The sequence below is a fragment of the Neofelis nebulosa genome, chromosome 6 (assembly GCF_028018385.1).
Source record: "Neofelis nebulosa isolate mNeoNeb1 chromosome 6, mNeoNeb1.pri, whole genome shotgun sequence".
Taxonomy (NCBI): Eukaryota; Metazoa; Chordata; class Mammalia; order Carnivora; family Felidae; genus Neofelis; species Neofelis nebulosa.
The window spans coordinates 118,802,565-118,819,881 of record NC_080787.1 but is presented as its reverse complement, the minus strand read 5'-3'; the positions used below and the strand labels follow the sequence as shown (position 1 = coordinate 118,819,881).

The 17,317-nt window shown below is 35.9% G+C and overlaps 1 protein-coding gene and 1 non-coding gene across 2 annotated transcripts in view; one reads left to right on the top strand and one right to left on the bottom strand.

Annotated features, from left to right (window-relative positions):
• THEMIS (thymocyte selection associated) overlaps window positions 1-17,317 on the top strand; it is a 189,126-nt gene that overhangs the window by 113,976 nt on the left and 57,833 nt on the right. The gene's annotated exons all lie outside the window — the stretch shown is intronic.
• LOC131515540 (U6 spliceosomal RNA) lies at window positions 749-855 on the bottom strand. The gene has a single exon (XR_009263611.1). It is a non-coding gene; the product is annotated as a U6 spliceosomal RNA (small nuclear RNA).

Below are 17,317 nucleotides of genomic sequence, written 5' to 3'. Positions count from 1 at the left end.
GGCTCCAGGCTCTGAGCCATCAGCCCAGAGCCCGACGCGGGGCTCGAACTCACGGACCGCGAGATCGTGACCTGGCTGAAGTCGGACGCTTAACCGACTGCGCCACCCAGGCGCCCCTATAATAATAATTATTAATAGTAATAATAGTAATAATAATGCTCTCAGAAATGTTCATCTCATAATTTAGTTATGAAATCTTAAACTTGGAGAGCTTGACTTGCCTTAAGATGAGACCCACTTATAACTCTTCTAAATCTGTATTTATTTTCTTATTTAACTCCTTAATCCATGAGGAATTTACTTTGTATGTTGTATGAAAAAACTTTTTTTAAAACAAATGGTTGAAACATTTTCCCAGTTCCATACATTTACTAAATTATTCTTTACCCATCTGTTCGGAAAGAAGTTTCTCAATATTTTATTCTATTCCTTTGATTTATCTGGCCTTTTTTTAAATCAGTAGCTCATAAGTAGTATTGTCTAATTTCGTTTTAATATTGGTATAATTTTTTTCTTCTTATCACTGATCAGGTAGGTTCTCAGCTCCTCATTCTTTCAAATGAACCTTTAAGTTATTTCATTAATTTCTGTAAAAACATCTAGTGGGGCTTTAGATTGAAATTTTATTAAACTTAAATATTAATTTAAAAGAATATGAATTTTTATTTTACCATCTTGGCCAATTGTTTGATATTCCATTTAGTTAAATCTTGTAATTCAAGTCCTGAATATCTTTATAACATTTTTTTAAAATATGGAATGCTTCACGAATCTGCGTGTCCTCCTTGCACAGTGGCCGTGCTAATCTTCTCTGTATCATTCCAATTTTAGTATGTGTGCAGCCAAAGCGAGCACTATCATTGTAACAAATTTTGACATACTTCTGACATTTCTTCAGATTGCCATTTCTTCATATTAGACCCCTTCCTTCAGAGTTAGGAACACTCCGTTCTGTGGTACTCTCTCCAGTGTAGAATTTTTGTATTTTCATTTGAGTAAAACCAGAGATTATGGCTTTTAACATGGTGACCCTCTGCTTTTAGTCAAGTCTGTCATTCAGCAGATACTTCTTGATTATTATATTTTAGGTACTGTTTTAGATGCTGCATATACATCAATAACAAAACATCTTGGTAAATGCCTTGATACTCTATTTAATGTTACATTCTAGTAGGAGTAAATAATATAGTAGTTCTTGATAAGTGCTATGTAAAAAAGAATAGACCAAGGTAAGTAAGATTTAGAGTGCAAAGTGAGTAGAATAATTTTAAATAAGCTGGCCATGGTGTGCCTTATGGAAAAGACAACACGTGTCCAAAGACTTGAATAGTTAAGATGAGCTTTGCAGACAGAGAGTGGGGTAAATGCTCCAGGCAGAAGAAAGAGATAGTATAAACCCTGTGGCGGGGATGTGCCTAATGTACTCAAGAATCACCTGGAAGGCCAGGATGGCTGCAATATGGTGAGCTAAGGAGACAAAAGGGGATGGAATCAGAGAGGGAATGCAGGACGCAAATTGTATAGGTCTTTGCAGGTCATTGTAGTAATTTTGGCTTAAATTTTTATGAAACAAGACGTGATTGGAGGATTGGGTCGGGGAATGACAATCACGTGTTAAAGGGCTCATTCTGACTTCTGTGCTGCTGTTAGTAGGGGAACAAGGATGGAAACAGGGAAATCAATTAGGGGGACATTACTATACATGATGCTTCCTTGGGTCAGCAGGACAGCAATGGGAATAACAAAAAATGGTTAGCTTTAGATATATTTTGAGTGAAAGTAAAAGGTATTTCTTTCTAGGTTGCATTTTTCCCCCTCTTACTTTTTTTTTTTAAGTTTTTAAAAAGTGTTTATTTATTTTTGAGAGAGGGAGAGACAGAGACACAGAATCTGAAGCAGGCTCCAGGCTCCAAGCCCTCAGCACAGAGACCGATGTGGGGCTGAAACTCACAAGCTGTGAGGTCATGACCTGAGCCGAAGTCGATCCTTAACCGACTGAGCCACTGAGACACCCCATTTCCCCTCCTACTTTTAATAAAGAATCTTCATTTTATAAGTCTCTGCTGGTGACCTTTTAAATTTAGCTTATTCCTACTTGGGTTCTCTTATTAACAGAGTTTTCTCTTGGACTTTATACAGGTGCAATTCTCTTTTGAAAATATTGAGCTGTGGTGGAAAAAAAAAATACTGTATGGAAATCAAGAGAATGGGATTCCTGTCCTGGCTCTGTTACTAGCTTGCCATGTGATCTGAGATAATCCAGGCATTCCTGACTACACAGTGAGGTTAGAACAAATGATCACTACTATTCCTTTGAGCTTAAATATTCTACCCATCTATGATTCTGTATCTGTACTTTGGTCAGGAAAGAGTTAAAAGTAACTGAAAAATCTTCATTTGAGTTCCTCGAAATATCAGCAGATTGTTTTGCCATAGCTGAAGAATTTTTAAGAGAAGAACTAGGAAGTTTCCAAAAATAAGCTTATAGTATTTTGAGGGGATGGTAGTCTTTCTGCTGACATTGCTGGCAGGTTTCTCGCTTTGAGAGCAGAGGGGCCCTCGTCTGTAATGCTTGACTTAATGGGGCCTGCTTTGTCTTTGTAATCCTGCATTTTGTGGGAACTTGGTTCCTACTTTGTCTTCTTACCATCTATAAGAGGATTTTCCTAAGAAATGTCTTTTTAGAATTACCCTTCCTTATTTTAGTCCCACACTTTCAAAACCTGATTTATTGTGGTGGTGTCACTGTTTTATATATGCACAAGGCAGTATTTCCATTCACCTTTCTATCTGTTTCAGCCTAACATTTCCCTGTAGTTGATGCTGTTCTTAAGATTCCTTTGCAGGGCTGCCAGGGTCCATCCCATGTTCCCTCCCCTGGGTCATATTCTTCATGTGTACCTTGTGTCTGTTCTCTCTTAGATCACATAATACGTCTGATTCTGTGCCTAGGTGCAGCCTGCTCCTCTCCGAAGCTAGCTCAATCTGCTTTGAAACATAGAACAATATTGTTTTCCTCATCTCAAGGGCATTGTATTTATGACTCTATTTGACATTGAGAGACCAGAATTAAGATACTAAGAGACTATGAAATGAAAGGCAGAAATAGCTTGTTCTTGCAAATGGAAAGAAATTCACCCCCACTTTGCTAAAAGCACAAGATCTTTCTAATCAAACATTTGACATCATGACCAGGCTGGGGAAAAAGTGTACCTGTTCAGTTATAATTGGTTCTGCTCACAGAAGTGGATTTCTCATTGTCTGTGCAGCTACAGGAAATATGGTTAATAAAAGCACATGTCAGCCTGACTGAAGCTGTTCTATAAAACCCTGCCAGACCACTCTGCAAAACTGTTACTTCCCATTATGAAAACTAAATCTCAAATCATAGTCAAAAGGTAATCAGTCTTCAAGAAAGTAGTCTATAGAAGCAAGCAGTAATTCATATTTGATTGGCAATGTAAGTTTTTCAGGGAATAGTTCAAAATGGGAAGCATTTTGAGAGACCCAGAAACACAATCCAAAATGATGATTCTCAGAATTTTCTAACATTGGGTTATTGATAAATATATACATTTTTTTTAAGTTATGCTTTCCTGAGAACCATGATAATCGTACACCATGGTTTTGTGTACTTCATCTCATTTAACTCTTGTAACACAACCTTGGGATATAGGTATCATTGTCCCCATCGTATAGCTGAAGCAAATTGCCCAGAGTTCCTAGATGTACGGCAAGTGCCATGTGGACCTTTCTGCTGCCAGCCAAGCAAGCTCCGGCCCTCCTTATAGTCCCATGATGCGTTCTGGAAAGGTGGTGTATGAATATCTCCAGCAACTTTTCTGCTCTACTGCTCCTGCTTGATATCCATGTTTATTGTTTCCATCATTGACAAAACAGAGCAATAACACCTTCACCATAGGGTGGTTGTAAAGACAAAATACAAAGAAATGACACACATCTTAAAAAAAAAAAAGCCCTATCAAAAGGGAATTAATATGACCTCGCCTAAAAAGCTCAATTTTGTATATAAATTCCATGATTTAAAATAAAATCTTCTCCTCTAAGTGAAAGTCATTGTGATTAGGTACATCAGTAACATATAGAAGCAAGCACATTTTTCTTTTCATACAAAAATGATGTTGCTGACACATTGCTGGAGAAACAGGTGTTGTATGCCCTTTTCCTAGTTGGATCTGCACGAATTCTGTAGTTCTGTGTGCTAACCAGGCAAACAAAGCCTGTGTTATGCCAATATACCTATATCATATATAGATATCACTACCAAATTTTTTTTCTGAAATTTATAAAATTAACGTCACCCTACTTCTGTTCTGTCTTTCTCTGAAATAGGGCAAAACTAAATCTCTAGATATTCCTCATTTCACTCAGGAGAATTTTCCAGTTTGGACCAAGTAATCAGGTGGTCTTGACTATAATTTCCTTGGAATTCCTTAGCATTTCATTTTTTTTTTCTTTTGCTACTTTGCTCATATTAATGTTGATGTACATAGCTTATCTCCTCTGTTAGACCTGGGATAGTCTGTACTCCAAATACTATGTCTTGAATGAGTGTATGACTGCTCTCAAAAGATGCTTAATAAGTCTCTGTCTGGGGTTGAACAAGAGAACACATTTTCATGACACTTAAAAAATCTCCCAGGAGAAACCATTTGGATTATATACAGAATGTATCTAGCTTTAATGGAAAGCTAAGTAACCCTAGGACTTATTTCTAGTCTATATGCCAATCATACTCAATTTATCAAACCATCCACCAAGTAGTTGGAATATGTAGATATAGCAATACAAAACAAAAGAAACAAAAAGCAACTGTTACTCAAGATGGGCAGACCATGAAGGTTATTATAGGCCATTCAAAAGGATTCTGATTTTTTTTCTGAGATAGGGAGTTATCAAAAGGGGAGAGCAGAGATGTGGCATGGTATGATTTATGCTTTAAAAGAATCACTATGGCTGTGAGGGGGTCCAACTATTTAACATAGGCCATGCTTAGGATGTGAAGCTTTGTTTCTAAAGGGTACTCTAGATATTAGGGCCATTTTGTTTCATTTCGAAATGTATTTGAACATATCTTTGCTATATCAAAGTAAATAAAGTCAGTTTTATTTTTCTAATGTTTTGCCATATTCTGGGCAAGTAGGCAGAAGGTAATGAGGATTTAAGTAAAGTAACCTGGTCTGACCAGAATTTATAAGATATATAAATTTATTACCTATTCAGTGATGAAAAGGGACAATATCTGAAGCATGGTTATTTTTGTTGTGTCTTCTCAAGAAAAGATTTAGGAAGAAAAACATTTTTAAAAATCACTTACTTTCAAATAAGAACTACAATCTGAAAATATATTATAGTTCCATGTTACTGCCAGTAAATGATTACTCTAAAAGTTCAGGTAGTTTAGACTAAGACAATAATTATGAATGTCATTGATTTCTTTAATCAAAATGTCAATAATCGTCATTTTATTTTTTTCCCATTTACATTAGTCTACCCAACTTTTCATTATTCAATAATAGAAAGCTGTGGAATAAATCAGTAGAGGTCACTAGACTATTTAGCTTCACTCTCTATATCTTGATTGTTGGAAGGCAATTCTCTGAATGCTTTCATATTCCCTCATGGTCTAAACTTTATGAGGAATGACCACTGTCAAATTTGGTTAGAGAAAGATTGAATAGCAAACATGTCCTGGAAGATAGAGATAGTATATTACTTCAGAGAGATTCAGAGACTTCTCTCTCCTGTAGTATTTGCTTATATCCCAGAATAAAAGCCTTTCCCTCTCCAGACGGTAGGGTGGGAGAATGTGCCAGCCAAGCTCTGGGTGTCGTGGTTTTGTGAGTCTGTGGTACAACCCCTCTGTTTGTGCAAAATCCTAATTTCCCCCCAAATAATTAGACAATTATATCAATACCATTTTTCAGGATGCTTTTAGTAGTAAGGCCATTTATAGCCTCATCAGTGCTAAGATGATCTGTGATAATAAAAACTTTGTGTTTCCTGTCAGGATATCTATCTATCTATCTATCTATCTATCTATCTATCTATCTATCATTTTTCATCTATATTCTATCTTCTATCTATCTATCTGACACTGTGGCAGGCTAACTTCTTGTGTTATAAGTATTGTCTCAGACCCTTAAATTTCAGACTCAACACTGATGTCTTCTCTTTATGAGACTCACGCCACATTGATATTTGTACTGATGAAGAATGAGACTCATTTTATGTTAGTTGTCAAGATATTCTGTGTGTCATTTTTTCTTTATGATACATTCAAAACAGATAACAGAAATAGTGTGTGTGTAAATATGGAGTTCTTCACACACACACATTTGCAGGACTGTTGAGATGGATGCATAAAAGCATTTCCTTGGCTGTGGTGATAGGTTTGAATTTCACTGAAACATGCTGTGAAGGATGATGTCATGCAAAGAACATGGTGACATGAGTGCAGCAGAGAGTCATGTTGGCTTACGCCATGGATTGGTGACTTGTGAGGCTTTTTACATGCATGAGTAGATAAGCAAAGTTTTTGTCTTCTGGCTAAAGGAAGAAGGTGTGGTATGTGGGGTGTGCATGTGTGTGTGTGTGTGTGCAAGGGTGCTGGAGAGACTTGGAGATAAATAAAGCAAGAAAGTTGCGGGGGAGGGGGTTAGAATATGGAGACTTAACCTGATATCTTATGTTTTGATTGCCACAACTAGCGTCACAGCTTTGGGATGATGCAATGTTAAATAATTGCTGCTGATTGTTTTCAATAAATGGCTAATGATAGGACTGCTTCCAGAGTAGGTGGAGTCAGCTCCAAAAGGAGCTTTTCCAGGGAGCTGCCAGATTAGTGTAACAGCGACAATAGTCTGTGTGTGAATGAAGCTTTTTAAAAAATTGTTTTATTGTGATAGGAACATTTAACAAGAGATCTACTGTCTTAACAAATGAAGTGTATAATACTGTATTATTGCAAATAGGTGCAATGTTATATAGCAAATCTCTAGAACTTATTCATCTTCCTTAACTGAAACTTTATGTCTATTGATTAATAATTCCATTTTCCCCTCCTTCCAGCCTCTGGCAACCACCATTCCACTCTTTGAGTCTATAAATTTGACTACTTTAGATACTGCCTATAAGGAGAATCATGCGGTATTTGTCTTTTGGTGACTGGTTTATTTCATTTAGTATCATGTACTCAAGATTCATCTATGTTTTTGCATATTGCAGAATTTCCTTCTCTTTTAAGGCTGAATAGTATGTGTGCATATACCACATTTTCTTTACTCATCCCTCTGCTAATGGATATTTAGCTTGTTTTCACATCTTGACTATTGTGAATAGTGTTGCAGTGGATATGAGAATGCATATATCTCTTTGAGATCCTGATTTCAATTCTTTGGGATAACTATCTAGACTTTGGATTGCTAGATCATATACTGGTTGTGTTTTTAATTGTCTGAGGAATTTCTATCCTGTTTCCTAAGGAGCTCTAAACCCAGTGTGCCCCTCTGGGTGGTTGCAAGTCTGCCTGGGTTTAGAGACTACTACAGAGCTGGGGGGAGGGGAATAGGACGAAAGCAAGGCAGGATGCCACAAAATTCACCGTTCTCATCAAGACTGAGTCATTTTTGAATAAAAGCTTCTCGGATTGTTGAAAATATTTAGTTAATTCTGGAGTTCTAAAAAAGTTGATTCTAATGATTTTTGCCAGTGTTTATTGGTTTTATGGATGAGTGGCATTTTGGAGGTCCTTAGTCCACCATTCCTAACTGTTGATCTTGGGCAAATTATTTAACCTCCTTTTTTCTCAGTTTTTACATTTGTAATACAGGGATAATAACATGCCTCAGAAAGTTGTTGCAAGTTTATTTAGGAAAATAACTGAGAATAGTACCTGGCACATAACAAACACCCAATAAACACCTGCCATTAAGATCAAGTATATTTATTTAAAATATATTAGTTCTGGGGCACCTGGGTGGCTCAGTTGGTTAAGCATCCAACTCTTGATTTTTGCTCAGGTCACGATCTCATGGTTCTTGAGATCAAGTCCTATGTCAGGCTCTGCACTGACAACACAGAGCCTGCTTGGGATCCTCTCTCCCACTCTCTCTGCCCCTCCCCCACTTATTCTGTCTCTGTCTTTCTCAAAATAAATTAATAAGTTAAAAAAATTTTTAAATAAAATAATAACAAACCTACCCTTTATTATTTTTTTTTAATTTTGGTTTTATATTCATAGCATAAGTTGCATTTTTTTTTATTCGTTTATTTGGGTAGGTAGATTTATAGGTTCTATTCCACAAAGCTTCAGACTACAGCAGTTGAATATTCCCCGGAGCATTTTGAAACAGTAACTGATGGCCGGCCGTTGCAGACATTATGGTTATAAGCAGGCTGAAAACCATACTCAAACAGGGTAATTTTGCCTTTTGTTACCTCAGAAATACAAGCCTGATTATGTATGTTCTTTTGCCAAGATGGTATATAAAACAGCACTTTTTGAGAGGGTTGCCTAGGGATCAAATATAAAATTTACAGTATTTTATGAAATACCTAGAACTCTCAAAGTCATTGATGTTTTTATAAAGTGTTTTACATTTTGATGATAAACAAAGATGCTTCCTTAAGACACTCTCTACTGAGGGAAAATGGATATTAGAAGGACTCGTTCAGTGCCTTAAATGTCAGCGAGCTCCAGCCGGTCTGAGAAAGCACGTGGCAATTCCATGAATAAGTTCAATAATCAAAATGGTCAGTTCAGAATATTTAACAATAGTAATTAATTATGAAAATTTTTTAGTTATTTGCCCTCTATTCTATAGATATATTAAGCATAATATTCATATAATGACCCACTTCATTATAAATACTCTTTGAGGCTATATTTATTAGTATCCTAAAGGCTCCGAGTTTTGAGTAAGCAAGAAAAAAATGCCTCTATTGGCTCAAGAGTTGTTCTTCATCTCTAACTGAACTATTTTAATTACTACATTTAAAAAAATGTTTATTTATTTTTGAGAGAGAGAGAGCACATGCACACTAGGGAGGAGGGGAAGCGAGAGGGGGTACAGAGGATCTGAAGTGGGCTTAACACTGACACCAAAGAGCCCGACATGGGGCTCAAACTCAAGAACCGTGAGATCATGACCTGAGCCAAAGTTGGACTTTTAACCAACTGAGCCACCAGGCGTCCCTGATTATTACATTTTTTAAAAATCATTTCACGTAGTAGAGATTACACCAAATCAGATCTAAAGGAAGGAAGTATACTTCATATAGAACTTTCTGACTTTAAGATGTATCATTCTGAAAAAATAACTTGTAATATATATGTATTGACCTATACATTTAATCCAATTCCAATAAAAATTCAGCTGACTTCATAAAAATAGAAATTCACAGCAAAGACTTTTCAAAAATAGGATACAACAAGAATGAACCTTTTTTTTTTAAATTTTTTTTCAACGTTTTTTATTTATTTTTGGGACAGAGAGAGACAGAGCATGAACGGAGGAGGGGCAGAGAGAGAGGGAGACACAAAATCGGAAACAGGCTCCAGGCTCCGAGCCATCAGCCCAGAGCCTGACGTGGGGCTCGAACTCACGGACCGCGAGATCGTGACCTGGCTGAAGTCGGACGCTTAACCGACTGCGCCACCCAGGCGCCCCAAGAATGAACCATTTTTAAAAAATTAAATTGAATGTCATTGGATTTAAAAACTTATTCACTTTTTAAGATATTCTATTAAAAATGAAAAGAAATGCCCCAGTCTGAGAGAAAATATTATATACAAATACAAAGCACTTGTATTTGCTATACATTAAAAAAAACCTCTTAAAATTTAACAATGAGAAGACAACATAACTAAAAACAGAAGAAAAAATATTTGACCATTTTACAAAGAAGTCATTGAAAATGGTCGATAACTGAAAAAAATCCTCTACAGGTAAGATAATCATTATCAAAAATTAAATCACAATGAGGTACCAAACAGCTAACGTTAAAAAGGCTAACAAGATCAACTTTTGGTTCACTTGGGAAGAGTTGGAACTCTAGAAGAACTGGTACATGCTGATGGAGATTAAATGATACAACTTGAAAAAAACCACCAAACTGTATGACAGATTTTTAAAACAAATTCCATATCAATCTTTTGTGAGACTTCGCCATTCCACTTGAAGGAACTTACCAAGGAAAAATGAAAGTGTGTCCAGAGCATGGCACCAGCAGCCAAGAAGAACCACCCAGAGAATGTATTTGGGCCCTGATCAACATACTCCCTTCTGAGCAAAGTGAGATGGCAACTGTGCTTTGCTAGATCTCAGACTTTTTCAGGCCAGTGACTCTATGTTGCTCCCATTTTTCCTCCTCTTTATGAATGGAAGCAACTATTGCAGTTCTCCTGATCCGGTCTCCCCATTGTACATTGGGTATGTGGGGCTCAATAGCTTTCTTTATTCCCATTTCTTTATTCCATTGTCTTCTGATCAAGAAGAGGCCCCCACAACTAACCTCAACAGCACCTGAACCTGATTTACATCATGTATTCCTGGACTTAGAGTGTGCTCCTGATGTTGAAATGGGATGAAACTTTGAGGGTTTAGGGAGTTTGGTAAATGTATTTCAGAAATGGGAAGGATGTGTATCATATCTGGCCAGAGGACTAACTGTGGTCGTTATTCTCCAAAAACGGTCCCTATCGTAATTTTATTAGATTAACATTTGTTAAGTTAAACACTAGGGTGTCATATGGTGAGCTTCACTTCAACAAAAGATCACAAAAGAATTGAAATAGAGAAGTTTATTACTCACAAGTCCTGGAAAAAATACATGGCAAGCCTGGAGAGACCACATGGGGAGGTCAAGACAAGGTACAGCAAAAAGAGCTGGCAGGACCAAGGGCACATGCCTTAATTAGGTCCCAGGGTGGAGTGCTCTGGGGAGTTTCCAGGCTTAGATTAAATGGGTCAATTTAAACAAAAAAGAGTGAGATTTTGGTAAGCTTTGCAGGAGTCTTATCTAAGGAGCTTATAAGGAAAAGGCTCTGGGAGACAGAGGAGACTGTTTATCACAGGACCACTGGCGAAGTCATAACAGGAACTTAATGTTTATTTATGACCCTGTGGACTTGTATCTAGGGTGTCAGCTTGTATGATGGACTGATCTCAGTTTAAGGCCCCTGCAGGATGCTTGGTCAAACAAAATGGATGCCAAGGCATCAATGCCATGGAGTTGCGTAACTAAATTCTCAACAGCCCCCAATGAACCACGCCTCCTAGTGTTCATGCCTCTCTCTAGTGCTTTACCACACTGGATCTGAATTAGCCCCGTGATTTGCTTTAACCATTTTACTGTGGTACAAGTATCAATGAGCCAGTTTCTCACCTTAGCCTTTAGAAGGCCTAGTAGGTTTTGCTTTGCCTTTTAGGATAACTCTGAACTGTGCTGTAAAAGAACTGGCTATCTTGTTGTAGAGACCATTGGGATATTCAGTTGTCACAGCATCCCAGCAGAGCCCAGCTTTCTCCACCAAAGTGCTGGGCACATAGCGAGCCATCTTGGACATTGCAGACCCAGATAACATCACACTGAGTTGGGCCTAGTTGATTTACAGAATGAATGGTGGAGATAATAAAATGCTGTTGCAAATCACTACCTTTTGAAATCATTTGTTATGCAGCAGTTGATAGCTAAGACATTTATACAAGTCACTATGTATCTGCACATAAGATTTTATAGAATAAAATCAATATATTGGCTAATTTTACTTGAACTTGAGCTAATCTTAAACCTTTTATTCTGGTATATAATTACATAGCCACTAATATTAAAGGCTTCTACAGTTGTTGCTGTATTGATTATCATTCTTTAGGTTGTTTGGTTTCAAAAAAGAATTGCTTCTTACAGAGTTAAGTGACAGTTTAAGCCATTTATAGATCTTGGCAAGGAAGAAGATACCAGATGTCATGTATGTGATGGAACTATCCATAATCTTCTTGTTGTCATTAAAAAGTCTTTTCAATCCTTTAGTGTTAGTTTAAATTTATAGTTGCTTCTCAGTCATAGGAAAGCAGATAATTTTTTAATAATAGATAAAGAATTTTTAAGGGATCTCTGAGTATTTGTAACTGTTTTCTTTTTGATGGTGGAAAATGGGATAAAGAGGCTCAAACACATTCTCAAAATGTAAATCCTTCTTTTGGAAATTTCTAGCGTAACCACTTGGGATACAAGTCACGCTGAAATATATCCAGAGTATGTGAGATGATCAGAAACATTGATCCTTTACAGAAACGTTTTAAGTCTTAAGGCTTCCACATTAGCTTAATTACGTAAGACCATTATAACAAGCTACGCTCTTTATCTTGCCCCCCGAGGAAGTGCATTTTAGGCCAAAGTTCTATTATCAGCAGAATCTTGGAATTACCTGTAGCTTCTTATTATTTTTCTGTCCTCAAAACAATGCAACAAGTAATGTTGAGGCTTTAGGTGTATAGTTTGAATCAGCATATCCTTATACACAGACAGACTTTGAATTCTGGAACCTACCCAGTGTTACCAACTTGATTTAGTATAACCGCATTTGTCTGTTAAGTAGATCACGACTGGCAGAGCCAAGAGGAATCTAATAAACACATTTTACTTCTCATAGAATAAGAATTCCTCAAAGACTGAGTTTTCCTCTCCTTTTAGTCAACCACCTAAGCAAAAAGATTAGACTTCTATGTCATTCACCAGAGCTAGTTTACATTTTTAGACTTCTCTAAATGAGAAGGGAATATGAACATCAAAATCACATTAGATTTCAAAGATATTGTTGTTGTTTCAAGGGGGGGAAGCCAGAGGAATTAGAATCTATTGTCAAGAATACGTATTAAAAGAGAATTAGGGAATGGAAGATATTTGAATGATTCTGGATACACAGAAATGAACCATCACATTCAAGTTTTTTTTTCCCAGAAAAATGATCCCCAGAACTTAATCTTTAACCAATCAAATTGTAAATCAAATACATCATTAGCTCAAATATAAGGACTCTTCTTTAAAAATCCTCCATGAAAAATGAACATTCTCTTTGAAAAATGGGCAAATTACAGGAATAGAAAATTTATAGAAGTACAAATGACCAGTAAATATATAAAACACTTGTTAATCCCATTAAATAGATATATTCAAATTTAAAAATAAGCTGTTTTAATTCATCACAGGCAAAATAAAAAAAATATAAAAAGTTAATCAGATTGTACAAGGAAACAGCTTCTCTTATACTCTGTATGAATACTTTTTTGACCTGGCAATTCCACTTAACATTATCTGACTGAGAAAGTCTTCCCATATGTGCATTCATAAGAATAATCATTATTACATTGTTTCAAATAATGAACATATGGAATCAATATAGATGTCTATTAATAGAAGAATGATTATATAATCTAAAAAATCTATAGTGTACATTTTAAAATGAGACAGATGCAGTGAAAGGTAAGCATCTAAGATGTATTATTAAGTAAAGAAAGAAAATTGTAGAACAAAATACACAGTATTTTTCCATTTATTAAAAAAATCACAAAACTACTCATTTCCATATGATCTTTCATGTATTCTGATACATATATGTGATGTGAAACACATATCATTCTGAATACAGTGATCTTGGGGATGGGTGTGGAAGAAATCGTGAAATCAGGGCTATGCATATATTCATTTTGTAATTATGCAGAAATAAAAAGAATAGGAAAAAATCCCAGGCGCAACTTAAAAGAATCCCATCTTTGGTTTTAAACTATGCCTAGGTGAATCATAATTAAACTATACTTAGGTGAACCATAAATAATTTAAACACTTTCGCAGTTCCAAATTTCAATGTGAGGTCAGTAATTGCTATGGAATGTAAAGGTGGTTTGTAAAGTCCTTTATCTAATGGAGCGGAAATAAAATCTCAAACCGGGGAAATAAGCATGACTGGCAGTAGAGAGCAAAGCCTCAGTGTAGGGGCTTAGTGACATTGAACATGGTGCTTCATCTCTCTGTCACTCTTTCTTCGCTTGCACAATGAGGAGGTGATATATACCTTATAAGTTCCTGGGGGAGACCAAAGAAGATATTAGAGGACAACATTTCGTACACTGTCAAGCACATAAGTCCTGAGATACTGGTACGTGTTTTCACTTATTGATAATAAATACAACTAACTTAGAAACTTAAATCAGTGATTAGAACCAAGTAAAGAAAGCTAAGGATCACTAACTCTGAAGATTTGCCCAATTTAATGGAATCCTTAAAAATGTTAGTTTTCCTAACCTTTCATTTGAAAGGTAGCTTTAAGAAATCAAATAATTCTTCCAAACATAATTGCTGTTTTCATCTCTCTGCAGAGCTGTACACTGACTAAAATTCAGAGAGCCACCTAGTAAAGTCAGTAAAGTGAATTGGAAACGAATATTGTCTTCTGATGATGTGTTTGGAACTCTGTAATATTTGCATTTTAATTTTTTTTTTTTAATGTTTTTTATTTTTTTATTTTTGGGACAGAGAGAGACAGAGCATGAACGGGGGAGGGGCAGAGAGAGAGGGAGACACAGAATCGGAAACAGGCTCCAGGCTCCGAGCCATCAGCCCAGAGCCTGACGCGGGGCTCGAACTCACGGACCGCGAGATCGTGACCTGGCTGAAGTCGGACACTTAACCGACTGCGCCACCCAGGCGCCCCAATATTTGCATTTTAGACTGAGCTCAACTTTGTATTGTTTAAGGTAAAAAGATTCTTTAGGGTTAGCCATGTGATAAACTAGCAAGATTGATTATGTGCGGTTGGAACTAAGACCAGGATTGCCATAATGATTAGATCCTGCTAGTAGAATCAAAGCCAATATAGGGAATACAAAGTGATACTTTTATATTAAGCATTGAGCTGTATCCAGGTAACTTTGTAGAAATGATGAGCAACTTGGGAACTTTTGTTTAGAAACATTGTAATATTTTTGAAACTGTTCAATTTCTGATCTGAATAGTCTGAATACATGAATATTCAGCTGATAATTGTGTTGTGGTTTTAATATTCTAAATTTTAAAAATATAATTAATACTGTTCGAAGATCTCTTTTATACTTTGCCTTTATTCTTTTACAAAAGAAAGTTCCCTTGTCTTTTTTTTTTTTGGAAGAAAAGGCATACATATTTTAAAAGGAAGTGGTAATTAGCATCCCTATTCTATTGTTTTCATTGGAAAGTATGGTTTCTTTTTAGGTAAGCCAACTCTCCCTTCAAACTACAAAATTGATGATGAAGCAAAAATATTCACACTTTGAAGTTAGAAGGAACAGCTTGCCGGGTTGACAGAGGCAAGTGGAGGGAAATGTGCCTGGAGTTGTTAACGAATCCAGAAACACAGCATGACATTTAAGTTAGTTAGAAGGAATGGAAAATGAATCCCTGGAATACAAATAATGTTATTTAAGATTTATTTTGCTCTGCAAGTGTACTTCTTTAATTAAATGAAAGAAGCATCATATTCCACCAATTTATAATCTGTATGAATGGAAAAATCATTAAATACCTAGGCTCAGAACTAAATAGAGTGAATTGTGTATTTGTGTGCACGTGTGTTCTACAGCTCAGAAAAAGAGATGTTAAGAAGAAAGGGGGAGATTTATTTATGAATATTTGGGGGTTCTATTACAAGCTATTAATAAAGAACTCATCAACTGTTTTACTGGAACTGACGAATGTATTTTACATTTTTACTTACGTTAGGAAGGGAATTCTCTTATTTCTAGAAGTAGAATAGAAAAAAGGCTAAATATGTGTCTAATAGCCAACTATTTTCACCAAAAGTATCATTAAACATTTTTTAAAACAAAGATTTCCAAATATTGATTTATGGTTCATGCTGCATTCAGTAATTCTGTTGGTTATTGCATCAAACAAACAAAAAAGCTACATAGAATGTATGAAATTCACTTTGGGGATTCCTAGTGGGCATCTCAAAGACATAAGCAGTCATTAGAAGGGCTAAATCAGAAATGTAATGAGCTCATTGGATGATGATTAAGAGTTTATTACAATTCTCTTATTAAGTTGCCATGGACACAGAAAATGAAATAGTGATTTCAGATAGGTCCCACAAATTGAAAGTCATTTAAGCAAGTGCTCTGACTTTTGGGTGCTAAATTTTGATCTGTTTACTTCTACATTAACCACTAAATAAAACCTTGCTCCAGATTTCACATAAAGAAGGATTTGCTAAAGTATAATTATAGATGTGTCCAAGGAATGCTCTAATGGTCAGCTAGCATTCAAATATACCCAATACAATTCAATTTTGATTAAATTGCTTGAGTAATCCTTTAAATTTGGTGCTAGAAAATTCCTTTCATTATTTCATAACCGATCTTTAGACACAATACCAAGTAATAATTTGTAATTTACCACAACTGAAATTGAATCTCATGTTTTGAAGCTAGTGTGCTCGAGTTAGCTTCCCCATCCATTTTTTCTACGTGGCAATCTTTGTCAACTTGGGTTTCTGTTGTTCTCTCTTCATCATCTTCTCAATAGTTACACTCGTGACATGATGGAAACTTTGTTGCTTTGTGAAATACTCCCCAGAAAATAGCCCGATGATAATGCTGGTGAGCAGGATAGAGACCTAAGAAAGTAACGATTCTTATCCCTCAAATAGCTTTATACATGATTTTGGCCTTGTGTTTGTAGAACTGTTGAGAGTCTGAAGATATATATACATATATATATATATATATATATATATATATATATATATATATACATATATATGTAAATATATATAAATATATATGTATATATATTTCATTCTGCATTACTGCATTGTTAAGGAAGAAATGTGCTATAATAGTAGTCTTAACTTTGAGCATTCTTGAAAGTCTCAGGGGGGTATCCCTTGACAATGCAAGGGTCTCCTATAACAGAATTAGGTTTATGAGACACTTGTAGTTTACATGAAGCTTTAAAACTCACAGTTAATGAGATTTCCCTGGTGGTGGCCCATACAAATGGAGATGTCAGAACAAAATGAAGAATAAACTCCTACTGTAGTGGGGGGAGGGGTCTGATTTTGTGATAATGTGGAAGAGAGAGAGCAAAACAAACAATAACTTTTATACTAATCTCTTCAGGAAAAGCAGAATTGGAGCAACTCGTGGAGAAAATACAGATTCCCAAAAATTAAATGAGAGAATGCAAAGAGTAAGACAAATATGCAATCTGTCACAGTGTGATTACCAATGATTGCCACTGCCTTCAGTTAAGGCCAGCA